Below are 12,533 nucleotides of genomic sequence, written 5' to 3' on the forward strand. Positions count from 1 at the left end.
GAAAGTGGAGAGATTTTGCAAAAGTTTCTATAAAGTGAAACCTCACATGGGTAATCGGTGACTTTAATTTCTATTCTTCTTCTTTGCCGTCTCCTTAATTTTTCTTTTTAATATTGTAGGTATGAGATGCCAGCTTAATTTGAACTCTTATAAGTCAAACGATACACGCGAACAGAAATCGGGTTGCCGGCCCATTAATTATTCTAATCCTTAATTAGTAAAAAAGAAATGCGTATCGCACAATCTTCAATTCCAAGTGAATAATTAAAGGGATCCCAGCGAACGGTGAAATCCATTTCCAGAAGAAAAAGTGGAAAAAGGGTAGAGATCCAGCAAGAAACAAAACAAACCCAAGAAATCAGAAATGGGAGATGGTGAGGGCTGTACGACCGTCCCACTGATTGATCTGAACCAGTTTCCAGATGCACTTTAGCTATTGCCGCTGTGCTATCACAATGGATCAAAACTGCTGGAATCGATTTCTCCCATAAAGGGGTATCTAACAGTAGGTTTCTCAACCATCCTGCTTCTTCGCTTGCCGTAGCTAACGCTATTAATTCTGACTCCATCGTAGACTGAGCCAAGATAGTCTGTTTCTTTGACTTCCATGACACAGCCCCGCCACCAATATTAAAAATATATCCACTAGTGGCTTTAGAGCATCTGAAAGGGTATTCCAATCAGCGTCGCTGTAACCTTCTAGGACAGCGGGAAACTTCTCATAATGTAATATGAAATTCATTGTCCTTTTAAGGTATCTCATAAGCCTCTCTATAGCATGCCAATGCTCCAAACTGGGTTTACTAGTAAACCTGCATAAAACTCCTACGGCATAAGATATATCAGGCCTAGTGCAATCAGTAGCATAACGAAGGCTACCAATAATACTCGCATATTCAGATTGTTTAACACTGTCACCAGTGTTCTTGAACAATTTTACACTAGGATCATAAGGAGTACATGCTGGTTTACAATCAAAATAGTTATACTTTCTTAAAAGTTTTTCTATGTAGTGAGATTGATCTAAAGAAAACCCATGTTCGGACCTAGTTATTTTCAAACCAAGTATTACACTAGCTTCACCCAAATCTTTCATATCAAAATTAGCACATAACAAAGTTTTGACATTATTCACAACATGAAAATTCGAACCAAAAATAAGCAAATCATCCACATATAGGCATATAATAGTGCATATATTATTTTCAGACTTATAATAGATGCATTTGTCACTTTCATTTATTTTAAAACCATTCGAAGTAACCAAACTATCAAATTTCGCACGCCATTGTTTAGGAGCCTGTTTCAATCCATAAAGTGACTTATCTAACTTGCAAACTTTATTTTCTTGTCCTGGAATAATAAAACCCTCTGGTTGATCCATATATATTTCTTCCTCTAATTCACCATTTAAGAAAGCTGTTTTAACATCCATTTGGTGCACAACAAGATCATGAATAGAAGCTAAAGCAAATAATACACAAATAGAAGTTATTCTAGTCACAGGTGAATAGGTATCAAAGAAATCAATATTTTCTCTTTGTCTATAGCCTTTGGCAACAAGTCGGGCTTTAAATTTTTCAACTGAACCGTCAGGTTTTAATTTTCTTTTAAGAATCCATTTGCAACCTATTATTTTGCAACCAGGTGGAAGATCCACCAAATGCCAAGTTTGATTTGACTCCAAGGAGTCCATTTCATCATTTATAGCTTCTTGCCACAAATCTGCATCTAAAGAAGTTAAAGCTTCTTGAATTGTATTAGGATCTTCTTGTAAGTTATATACATGAAAATTAGGCCCAAAATCTTTAGCTATTCGAGCTCTTTTACTTTTCCTAGGTTCTAATGCAGATTGACTATGTTCTACAATAGTAGGTTCATAAGTTTTAGAAGAATTAGAACCCCCACTATTTCGAAGATTAAAAGGAAATTTATTCTCATAAAAATCAGCATCTAGTGACTCAATTATGACATGGTTCTTCAAATCATAAAATCTATATGCTTTGCTATTACATGCATAACCAATAAAAACACATTCATATGCTCTACTAGCCAATTTTGATCTTTTTGTATCAGGTTTACGAACATAAGCTAAACAACCCCAAGTTCTGAAATACAACACATTTGGTTTCTTATTTTTCCAAATTTCATAAGGAGAAATATTTGTTTTTGAGTTAGGGATTCTATTTAACACATAACATACAGTCAACACAATTTCACCCCACCAATAAGAAGCAACTCCAGAACTAAGCAAAGTAGCAACAGTCAATTCACAAAGAGTTCGATTTTTTCTTTCCGCTTTACCATTCATTTCAGGAGAATAAGGAGCAGTAGTTTCATGAATAATTCCATGAGACTTAAACAAATTAACAAATTCAGTAGATTCATATTCTTGTCCTCTATCACTACGAAATCTTTTAATCTTACGATTAAATTGATTTTCAACTTCAATCAAGAAAGTTTTGAACATGTCAATAGCTTCACTTTTATTTTTCATAAGATAGACAAAACAGTAATTGGAACAATCATCAATAAAGGTAATAAAATAACGTTTTCCATTTCTAGTTAGCACTCTATCAAATTCACATATATCAGAATGAATTAAATCAAGTGGTTCAGATTCTCTATTGACAGATTTATGTGAAGTTCTAGTGATTTTAGCTTGACTACAATATTCACATTTTTCAAAATCATTCAATGATAAGTTAGGTAAAAAACCTAAGTTACTCATGTTCTTAACCAAGCGTTTGTTAACATGACAAAGTCTAGCATGCCAAGTATTAAAAGAAGACAACATATAAGTAGAAGTAGATATTTCATCAACATTTAATTTAAACATCCCATCAGTAGCATATCCATTTCCCACAAAAACCCCATTTTTAGTGAGAGTATACGTATCTGCTCCGATGGTTTGAGTGAATCCAGCCTTGTTGAGAAGAAAGCCTGAGACCAGATTCTTCCTTATCGCTGGAGCGTGCATCACATCTTTTAGTACCATGGTTTTTCCAGAGGTGAACCTCAACTCCACCTCTCAAGTACCAGCAACATCAGTTGAGTGTGAATCACCCAACAACATCTTCTTTCCCTCAGCCACATAATAGGTCTTGAAAAGGGAACGATCAAAGCAAACATGGCGAGAAGCACCAGTGTCCACCCACCATCCCTCGGATCCATCAACTACGTTGATTTCTGATATCATTGCAATCAGTTGTTTTTCAACAAGATTTGCCTAAAAAATGGAGTTTGCCTTATAATGCATAGCAGATTGAACACGTCTTAAAATTGTTGTAAGCTGAAATAGAAAAGAACGAAGTTACCTGAAAAATGTAGAAGCCTTGAGTGGTGAATGATTCTTGGGATGAGTCGCTGACTAAGTCGCTCTCTTTAAGACGTTTCGCGGCTCTGCCCAAAGTGTGCAAGCAGTTCACAAACACCACGTCGTCCCCAGGATAAAACAGCCCAGAACCTTCTTCTAATAAGGTTCTTCCTTGCACAATGGAAGAACCTTCAAACTTGCACCCTTTCAGTATGTTGCTCTCAAAACTTAATTTCAAAAATTATATAACAGCTTATATTTTTCTCTGTTTTTCGTTGATACTTGGGACTTATATTTATATACAAAAGTAAAGAAATAGACGTTGAAGGATTAATAAATTAGAGGCTAGAAATCCGGAATAAACGAAAACGTAAAGAATCAAAACGGATAGATTACATATGGAGGTGGACGTGACCACCTTCTCTATTCAGAGAAAGCATTTCAAATTTGTTGAAGTAAGAAACTTCCTTACGTCTCCTATATAATTAAGAGTGGAAATTACTTCTAATGACAGTTATAAATATATTTAATATTTCTAATAAAACAAATCAAAATCATATAAACATTTATAGTATTAAATAAAAACATAACTGCTCCAACACGAGTCCCTTGTTCAATCCCTATTGTCCAATATCGTTTAATAAAAACCATTGTTCAATTTTTTCGTTATCTGCCTACTCTACTCATCTCAATGAAACCAATCTGCAGAAAATCAACATACATATGTAAGTGGCATGTGACTCCTCAAGATGATGTCTATGGATATAACTATCTCTTATTAAAACAAACAGGACTTTCAGAGAGCTGGGCTAATCGAGAATAGTTGGATATGATTAATTAACTTTCCTTATTTATGATTTAAAACATCAGTGGAGTAGACACTTCTTGCTAGTCTTTCAAACCTCGTTTTCTTCGACTGAAATCTCTTTGCTTCCTCTCACTTTCTCAGAGCAGAATCGGAACTCACAAGCTTGGAAAAATTAGACCTCCCAAGAGATCAGGCGGAATCTCATTTATACTACCAACTCTTTCATTTCTTATCTTCAACACCGGCCAAGACCAAAATCCGTTTTTCACCTGGTACTAGGTTAAGCAACAGTAGTCAGTAAATATGTACGCCATAATGTTTATTCTCGACAAATCTTTTATTTACCAACACACAAGAAATAAGTCAGTCATATGCAATAAAATATGTACGTTTCTAAAAAGTATAATTACCAATGGCGGAACCTTTATCCGATATGTGGACAATTAGGCATCAGTCTCCCCATTTATATCACTCTCATTTTTATTCCCAAAAGCATTGTAGGAAAGCATACTCTAAAAGCAAAGCTAAGAAGAAGCATAACAAAGATATATAAATAACATCATGTAATAGAAGTCACTAGAAGAATTGATGCGGTTGCGGCGGGCTAAAAAAATTGTTTTGCGATTCAAATCATATCTTAAAGAAGAGTAGTAATTTTATTTATTTATTTGTTTTGTTTTTGTTTTTTTTTTTTTTGGTATTTGGAGAACAACATCACTTCAAAGCAAGTGACATTTAATACAAATAATAGAACAAAATTAAATATTTTAACATAAAGTGATTGTAATACAATGTGATTGCATAGGAAACACATGTAGCATGCGGTTTAATAAGCTTGTTTGAACTTATTGATCATAATTTTGTTCACACATTGTTACACACACCCCTAATTTAAATTGTATTTTCACTAAGTTTGAGATTATCTTGTTTTTTAAATTGTTTTTGGATCTTAAATGGTGTGCCCAAGGGGCGCACCCCTGTTTTGTCCCCCGGTTCCCTTTCCATTTTCTTTTATTTTTCTGAAAAGTCTCTCTCTATCTTCTCTCTTCTCCCTTACTCTCCCTTATCTCTCCCTCTCGAGCTCACCTCTCTCTCGGGCTCTTTCCCGATCGACACCCATACATACAAACGTACACACACACACCCATACACACTTTCATGGACGCACCAAGTCACCATCTCAGCGGAGGACGGAACGAATACCAACCTTCGAAACCGTAAGCTCGGAGAACAACTCCCTCCTCCAATGAACCCTCAACCTTGGTAAGCTTCGGGACTCTCTCTAATCTTCCTTAGATCGATTAAACTCTAGTTAGGACTCATTTTAGGTACTTTGGTGAAGGTTTGTAGTGAGAAACAACTCGGGGAGCTTTCCCCAGATTTCCGGTGAGGATTCCGTCACTTTCGAGGCAATTTCCGGCCAAACCACAGCGAGTTGTAGGGGTGCAACTTGGGCGGGTTGGGCGAGTTGGAAGGTCAACCCAATCCTAACCCAACTTTTACAATTCGGGTTCAGATTTGGGTTGGGTTTTAATCGGGTTTATTCGGGCTCGGGTTTAATCGGGTTCGGGTTTACTTAGGTTGGGTTCGGGTTGGCCCAACTTTTTCAAAATTAAAATTCAATTCCGCAAATTGTATCCGTTATAAATTTAAACTAAATATGAATGTTTCAACCATGCAAAGTTTGAATTAAAATACAAGAGATACCAAAGCTAGTACCAAAAGAAAATGAAAAAAAGAAAGAAAAAAAAAGAGAGGAATACTTCATTATCCAAATTTTCTTGGGCTTTCAGATAGAGAGGAATACTTCATTGTCCAAAAAAAGAGAGGGGCAACTGCAAATTTTCTTGGGCTTTCAAATAGAGATGGAGACCTGTAGCCTTGAGACTTAGTTTTTGACTTCTTAATAAGAGGAAAAAGGTAGACTGAGTTGCACAGCCACATAATGAAATTGCAGACTAATAATTTAATATATAGCTTTAGGGTTTAGAGGGGTAATTTATTAAAAAAATATATTAGAAAGGATGTGGGTTTTGTACTTGGTCCATTTAGGTGTAATATGAGTATTAATTGATATGTGTCATATTCGAGTTTGTTTAATTGGGTTGGGTCGGGTTAGGTTGGGTTGGGTTGGGCAAATGATCAACCCAACTCAACTCAATCAATGAATGGGTTGAAATTGGGTTGGGTTCGGGCGGGTTATAACTCAAAAAAACCCGTTTGTTCGGGGTAAAGTCGGGTTGAACATGGGCAGGTTCGGGTTGGCCCAACCCAAGTTGCACCCCTAGCGAGTTGGCCAGCGTGAAAGGTATCAATCTCTTCGTCTCGCTGAGTACTACAACTTCCTTTTTGTTTCACCCAATTTCGTGAGTATTGAAGAAGTTATATCCATTTCAATCTTACCCAGTTTCTGGCGAGTCCGACGGCTTTCGAGGCGTTTTCCGGCCAAAACACGGCGAGTTAGACATCGTGCGAGGTACCATTCTCTTCATCTCTTTGAGGGATACAATTTCCGTTTTTGAATCACTTAATTTCGTTAAGTATTGACAAAGTTATGAGCGTATAAAGTTAGAGAACCTTCCGGCCGAATTTCGGCCTTCTTCTTCCTTGGGTCCGGCGACCCACCAAGCCCAGGCCCTTTGGGCCTTTCCTGCCGAGCCCAACCCAAAACCCATTTCAGATTTATTATTCATTTTATTTATTGTTTTAATGTAAAAGGCCCTTTGGGCCATTCCTTTTAAAAACCCAAGTCTTTAAAGGCTTAAAGCCTTCGGGCCGTTTCACCTTAGGCCCTTGGCCTTGGGGCCGGGTCCCTAAACCCCATTCCCTTAAAACTCCTAAGCCCAAATCCGAAACCCAATTCCCTAAAGCCCTAAACCCTTTTAGTTTAAAAATCCTAAACCCTTTAACCTTTCAAACCCTTAACCCTAACTGGTCCAAACCCTTTATGGGAAATATTCCGTTAGGGAATATTCCATTAGGGAATATTCTGTCAGGGAATATTCTAGAAATATTCTATCGACTTTTAGGAAAATTAATCGGGATCTTCTTAGGGTAATTCGACGTCCTGAACTCGTTTCCAACATCCGTTTTTCCAAATTCAATTGTTATAATAGAGTTTTATTAATTGGACCATTTATGTGCTTAGGGGCAATATTTGTGACGTTGCCATGGTAGCTAGTTTGCGTGGCTCTTCGATGGCTAAGTATTTGTGAGTGGACCCTTCTAAATATGCATGTTTTAATAGTAGAAATGCATACATGAAAGACATGATTTAATGATTACGTTTTATGAAACGTTTTGAGATAACATGCTTACTGAGACTAGATTGAATTACTATTATTTTTCCTATAACCCGTGTTCTTATAGAATATATGATGGATGACGATATGATATTTAGAACATGTTTTGAACACCTCTTTATAGTATAGATGATGGATGACTTTATACTCTGAAGTTGTTTTTCAATATATATATATATATGTTCAATGGTTTTGTACTTACCTAGTGGTCCTTTCTGCTACGGGACGTAAGGAAAGATTCCAATCCGTCCCGGGCGACGGTTTGGTGTTGGTATAGGGCCTGGAGTGTGTTTCCCCTGGCTATTTAGCACAGGGACGAGGTGCCGGCATGGGGCCTGAAGTGTATTTTCCTCTGACTGTCTGCTCAGAGACGGGGAGCCGGCATGGGGCCTGGGGGATATCGAACAATTCACTAGTGATTATTATAGATACAAGTTATGGTTTGAGACATTGTCCGGCATGCTAGGTTTCGGAAAACTTATGATATATATATGTGTTTTCATAAAACCTAGGGGTTAGTACGTTGATAACTGTTTTACTATATATATATATATATATATATATATATATATATCAAATTGGTCCACTCATGTTTGTTTTGCACACCCTTCAGGGCTTAGAATCGAGGCATACAATCCCGGCGTCCAGGCACTTCCGCATCGGCATCTTCGAGTCCTCTCGGTGTAGGACCCACTCCTTTGTTAATTCAATTTTTATATTAATTCTTTTAGTGTTATAGATTAGATGTGTGCTCTAAACACGTTCCTTAAATGCATATTCTTGATTCTTTTATATTTCTACGTCTTATCTATTCCTTATTCTTAGCTTTTGCATTCAATAAATAGCTTTCGTCACCCACGGGTGTCGGTCAGCACGTACCTATTTTGGTATTCGAGGAATATCGGGATCGGGGCGTGTCACACATATTTAGAACGACGCCATCTGCACATTTTAGTTTTAATTGATTTTTATAGAGATGATCACTATATAGAAATTCATAATATGAACGATTCAGGAGCACAAAATTTTATAAGTCAGTCACTAAATGAAATAAAGAGGAACTCCTCGTCAATTTTAAACAGTATAATACAAGATTGTAACAAGATTGCAATATGTACAATCTTGTATGGAATTCTAGTCAATCTGGAGAGACAGAGCCAACAGAGCAACCGACAAGATAAAGTCACATATAAGTTGAAAAATATGCAGCACCTCAAGGCGATGACTCAGACGATAACGGCGACGACGGGACAATGACTATAACCATTTTATGGGTATTAAACTAAAACTTCTGAAAAGAAAAAAAAGTTATGCCCCCAACTTCCAGGCAGGAAGTGAAAGTGTCAAACCATCTAGTCAAAACTTAAAAGCAAAGTGAACAGACATTCCGATCTGAGTCCTTAAATCCGGAAAAGGAATCCTTTTCCTGGTGATCTAGGGATCCAGAAATTATGTTCGTTCATCGTACATTGTGCGGTTAGTTTTCGTTAGATACTATTTATATTTAATTTTAAATGATTTCTGATTGCACGATGTGCGATGAACGGATATAATTTCTAGATCCCCAGAAAAAGGATCCTTGCCGGATCCTTTTCTCTTAAATCCAACCACCCACAAAATACAATTCTTTTTTGGAAGTTTTAACAAAACACTCTCTATACTGTTCACTTTTAATGAAAATAACATTTTTACTATAAAAAGTCACTCATGATACTATTAACTTACAACAATTTTTTGTCATTTTGATTAAAACTCAAAGTTTTTAAGCTCTTTTCATTAGTTTTCCCTTCTTTTTTTTCTTTTTTTTTTGTTGTCGAACAAAATATAATTCTAAACATTAAATTGAGAGTGGTTTTCTCCACACATTATTTTTTCATCTCACATACTTTTTTTTTTTTTTTTGTCCTTTAGATTGATGAATTGAAGAACATTCAAGAATAGAAATAAACAAGATATGTGTAGAAAGTAAAAAACGGGTGTGTGGATAACACCACCATAAACTAAAACATCCGCCCAAAAGTATTATGGATTTTTTTCTCAGGAAACAATCCTCTTTTCACTGAGGAATGTCACAAAAAGAATTTCATCGCACACTAAGAATTAAGTGAGATTTCTCTTGAATTTGACTTTTTAAGGGTGTTTCTATTAAAAAGGAGTAGCTGTTGGGGTTTAGGGTTCAGGGTAATATTACTAATTAAATAATTAAATGATTAAATGATTTGAGATTGAATTAATTTTAATGCAAGAATGATCTATAGATAGAGACTTAAAATTAGACCGTTCGGAAAGAAGGGGCATGCTTAAGTGAAGTTAAAGAAATAATGAATGCTTGAGGGACTACGCTAATTACCATTTAAGTGTATCTTCATGCAATGATAATCTACAGCAAGCTAGCTAGCTCTCATTCCATCATTTTGTTTGTCCTACAATGGCATACTCTCCTTGGTTTCAACTTTCCCTTTTCATTCTTTTGCTTGTAGCACAAAGTCCGAGCAAGGCTGCAACGTGTAATGACTGTTTTGGTCTCAACTGAGATGGCGTGATTGATTTGGGGTTTCCAAAGCTCCGTCTTTCGGTACAAGCTTTCAGTAGTAACTAGGTTTCAGGTGAACTTCCAAATTTAGCTTTGCAGACAACGAGAGCTGGTATCGCAAAAGGCTGCAACTCAAACATTCCACAAGCAATCTAACTGCTTTACAGTACAAGTTTCTATCCAACATGCCACAAGAAATTTAACTCCGACTCAACAGTCTGAACAGCAATATATGTAACTACTGAGATTGGCCAACTGAAACTTTTTTAAGAGTTGGATCCTAGTGTCAACAACTTCTAACATTCCAGACCAAAATATCAAACCTCGCAAGATTGCAGACATTGGACCTCTCTCCAGAAATCTATCAGTCTTCCAGCATCCTAGTTTCGCTATCAAGTCGTCATTTCTTGTCATCATTTAGTGTTGCATACAATAATCTGGCCAGCAGTTTTCTTTTGAATATTAAAATGCTACCTAACGATCCCGTCATGTTTTCTTTTGAAATTAAAGTTCCGAAAGCTTGAAATGCCGCTACCACAACAGACCAAGACTAAAATCATTTTTACCTGCAGTCTTCTTTTGGCTCTAGATTAGCAATAGTAGTGATACAATAATCTGGCCAGCTGTTTTCTTTTGAATATTAAAATTGATTTAATACTAAAAGTATGATAGATGCATTTTGACAGATATAAAACTGTTCCTATTTAATAATGAAAAAAGTGTAAAGATTTAACCTCTTGGTCAACAAAGACAACGTCCAAACTTGCAGGTTGATAATCAGCTCCAATATTTTTTGTCACCTAAATTCTGCATATCCTAATTTGTAGTTTCCTTGTTAGCTTGTATGGTAACAAAAGACGAATTGGCATATGCCCCATCAATCTATACAAAGTAAATTTAAAAGCAAAAAAAATCCTCAAACTCGTACGACACACACATGAAACAAAGAATACGTTACAATTTTGAAAAATAGACAAAAACAGAAAAAGAAAAATGAATTGCATTCATGCTACAATTACAAAAAGCAAACTAACCTTATTTACAAAGTCTTCATGTAAACAAAGATTTCAATTATCAGACTTCAAAGTCTTCATGTGCACAGTGATATTGCAATTATTTTTCGAATTCTTTATTTAGGGCATCCACCATATTTACAACATTAAAAAATAAAAACAATATAAGTGGCAGCAATTGAAGAGTACAAACAGCATCCATCTTCTCATCAATTTCAACGTTTTGGCATTTTTTTCAGAAAACTTTAACGAAAAGCTTTCGGTATTGTTCATTTTAATGAAAAACTACATTTTTACACTAAAAAGTTAATCCTGATACTATTCATTTTACCCTTTATTTTGTCCTTATCGTTAAAACTCAAAGTTTTCAAACAATTTTTATTATTATTTTTTATTGTTGTTAGAATTGTTCATCAAGTTATGTTAGAGATAGCTCCGTGTCCTTTTTCAAAACCATCCTTTTTTTGTGCAATTTTTTTTATTTTATAAAAACGTCTTTTGTACGTTTGTAATATGTGACTGTGATTGTCACATCCCAGTTTCGGCTCCGCCGTAGCACGATATTATTCATTTTCGGTCCCGGTAACGCCCTCACGATTTTGTTTTGGGAACTCACATGAGAACTTTTCAATGGGTCACCCATCCTGCGAATGCTCCCACCCGAACTTGTTTAACTTCGGAGTTCCAATGGAACCCAAAACCAATGAACTCTCAAAAGGCCTCGTGCTATATAGAGGTAGGCATGTACATATAAGGCGCATCACCTCCTTTCCGTTGGTCGATATGGGATGTTACAATCCACCCTCCTTAGGGGCCCGACATTCTCGTCGGCACACAGCAAAGTGGCTTTGATACCATTCTGTCACATCCCAGTCTTGGCTCTGCCGTAGCACGATATTGTCCGTTTTGAAGTAGCTAGCTGTCATTACGGACTACCTAGCCTTTTTAACCACTGGTCTTTTTCCTTGCTTTGTTTATGGCCTTTTCCTGGGGCTAGACTGCTTTTTAGCCTTCTTTGTTGTACATCCCATGGTAATTCAACTTAAATTGTAAAAGGGAGGATTGATAAAAAGAAAAAAGAAAGAAACCAAACATTTAACCATGACATATAGCAAATAGATTAACCTATGCACATACAGTCAATAAATTCAGTAAAAACTGAAGATAAAGAGTAAATTCAAACAACTGAGAAACATACATGAAGCAACACATGGAGAAAAAGTAAAACAATTGAGTAAAAAAATTGAATAATATATATATATATAACAGCTAGAAGCATGCAGAGAGAAGTTGTCACATCTTGGGCTCGACTCCGCCGTAACACGATATTATTTGCTTTGGGTCCCGACCACGTCTTCACGATTTTGTTTCTGGGAACTCACATGAGAACTTCTCAATGGGTCACCCATTCTGAGATTGCTCTCGCGCGATCTCGCTTAACTTCAGAGTTCCTAAGGAACCCGAAGCCAGTGAGCTCCCAAAATGCCCCGTGCTAATTGGAGGTGGGAATGTACATATAAGGCATAGAGGATCCACTCCCCTAGACGATGTAAGATCTCAC

This window comes from Malus domestica, chromosome 10 (assembly GCF_042453785.1).
Source record: "Malus domestica chromosome 10, GDT2T_hap1".
Lineage (NCBI taxonomy): Eukaryota > Viridiplantae > Streptophyta > Magnoliopsida > Rosales > Rosaceae > Malus > Malus domestica.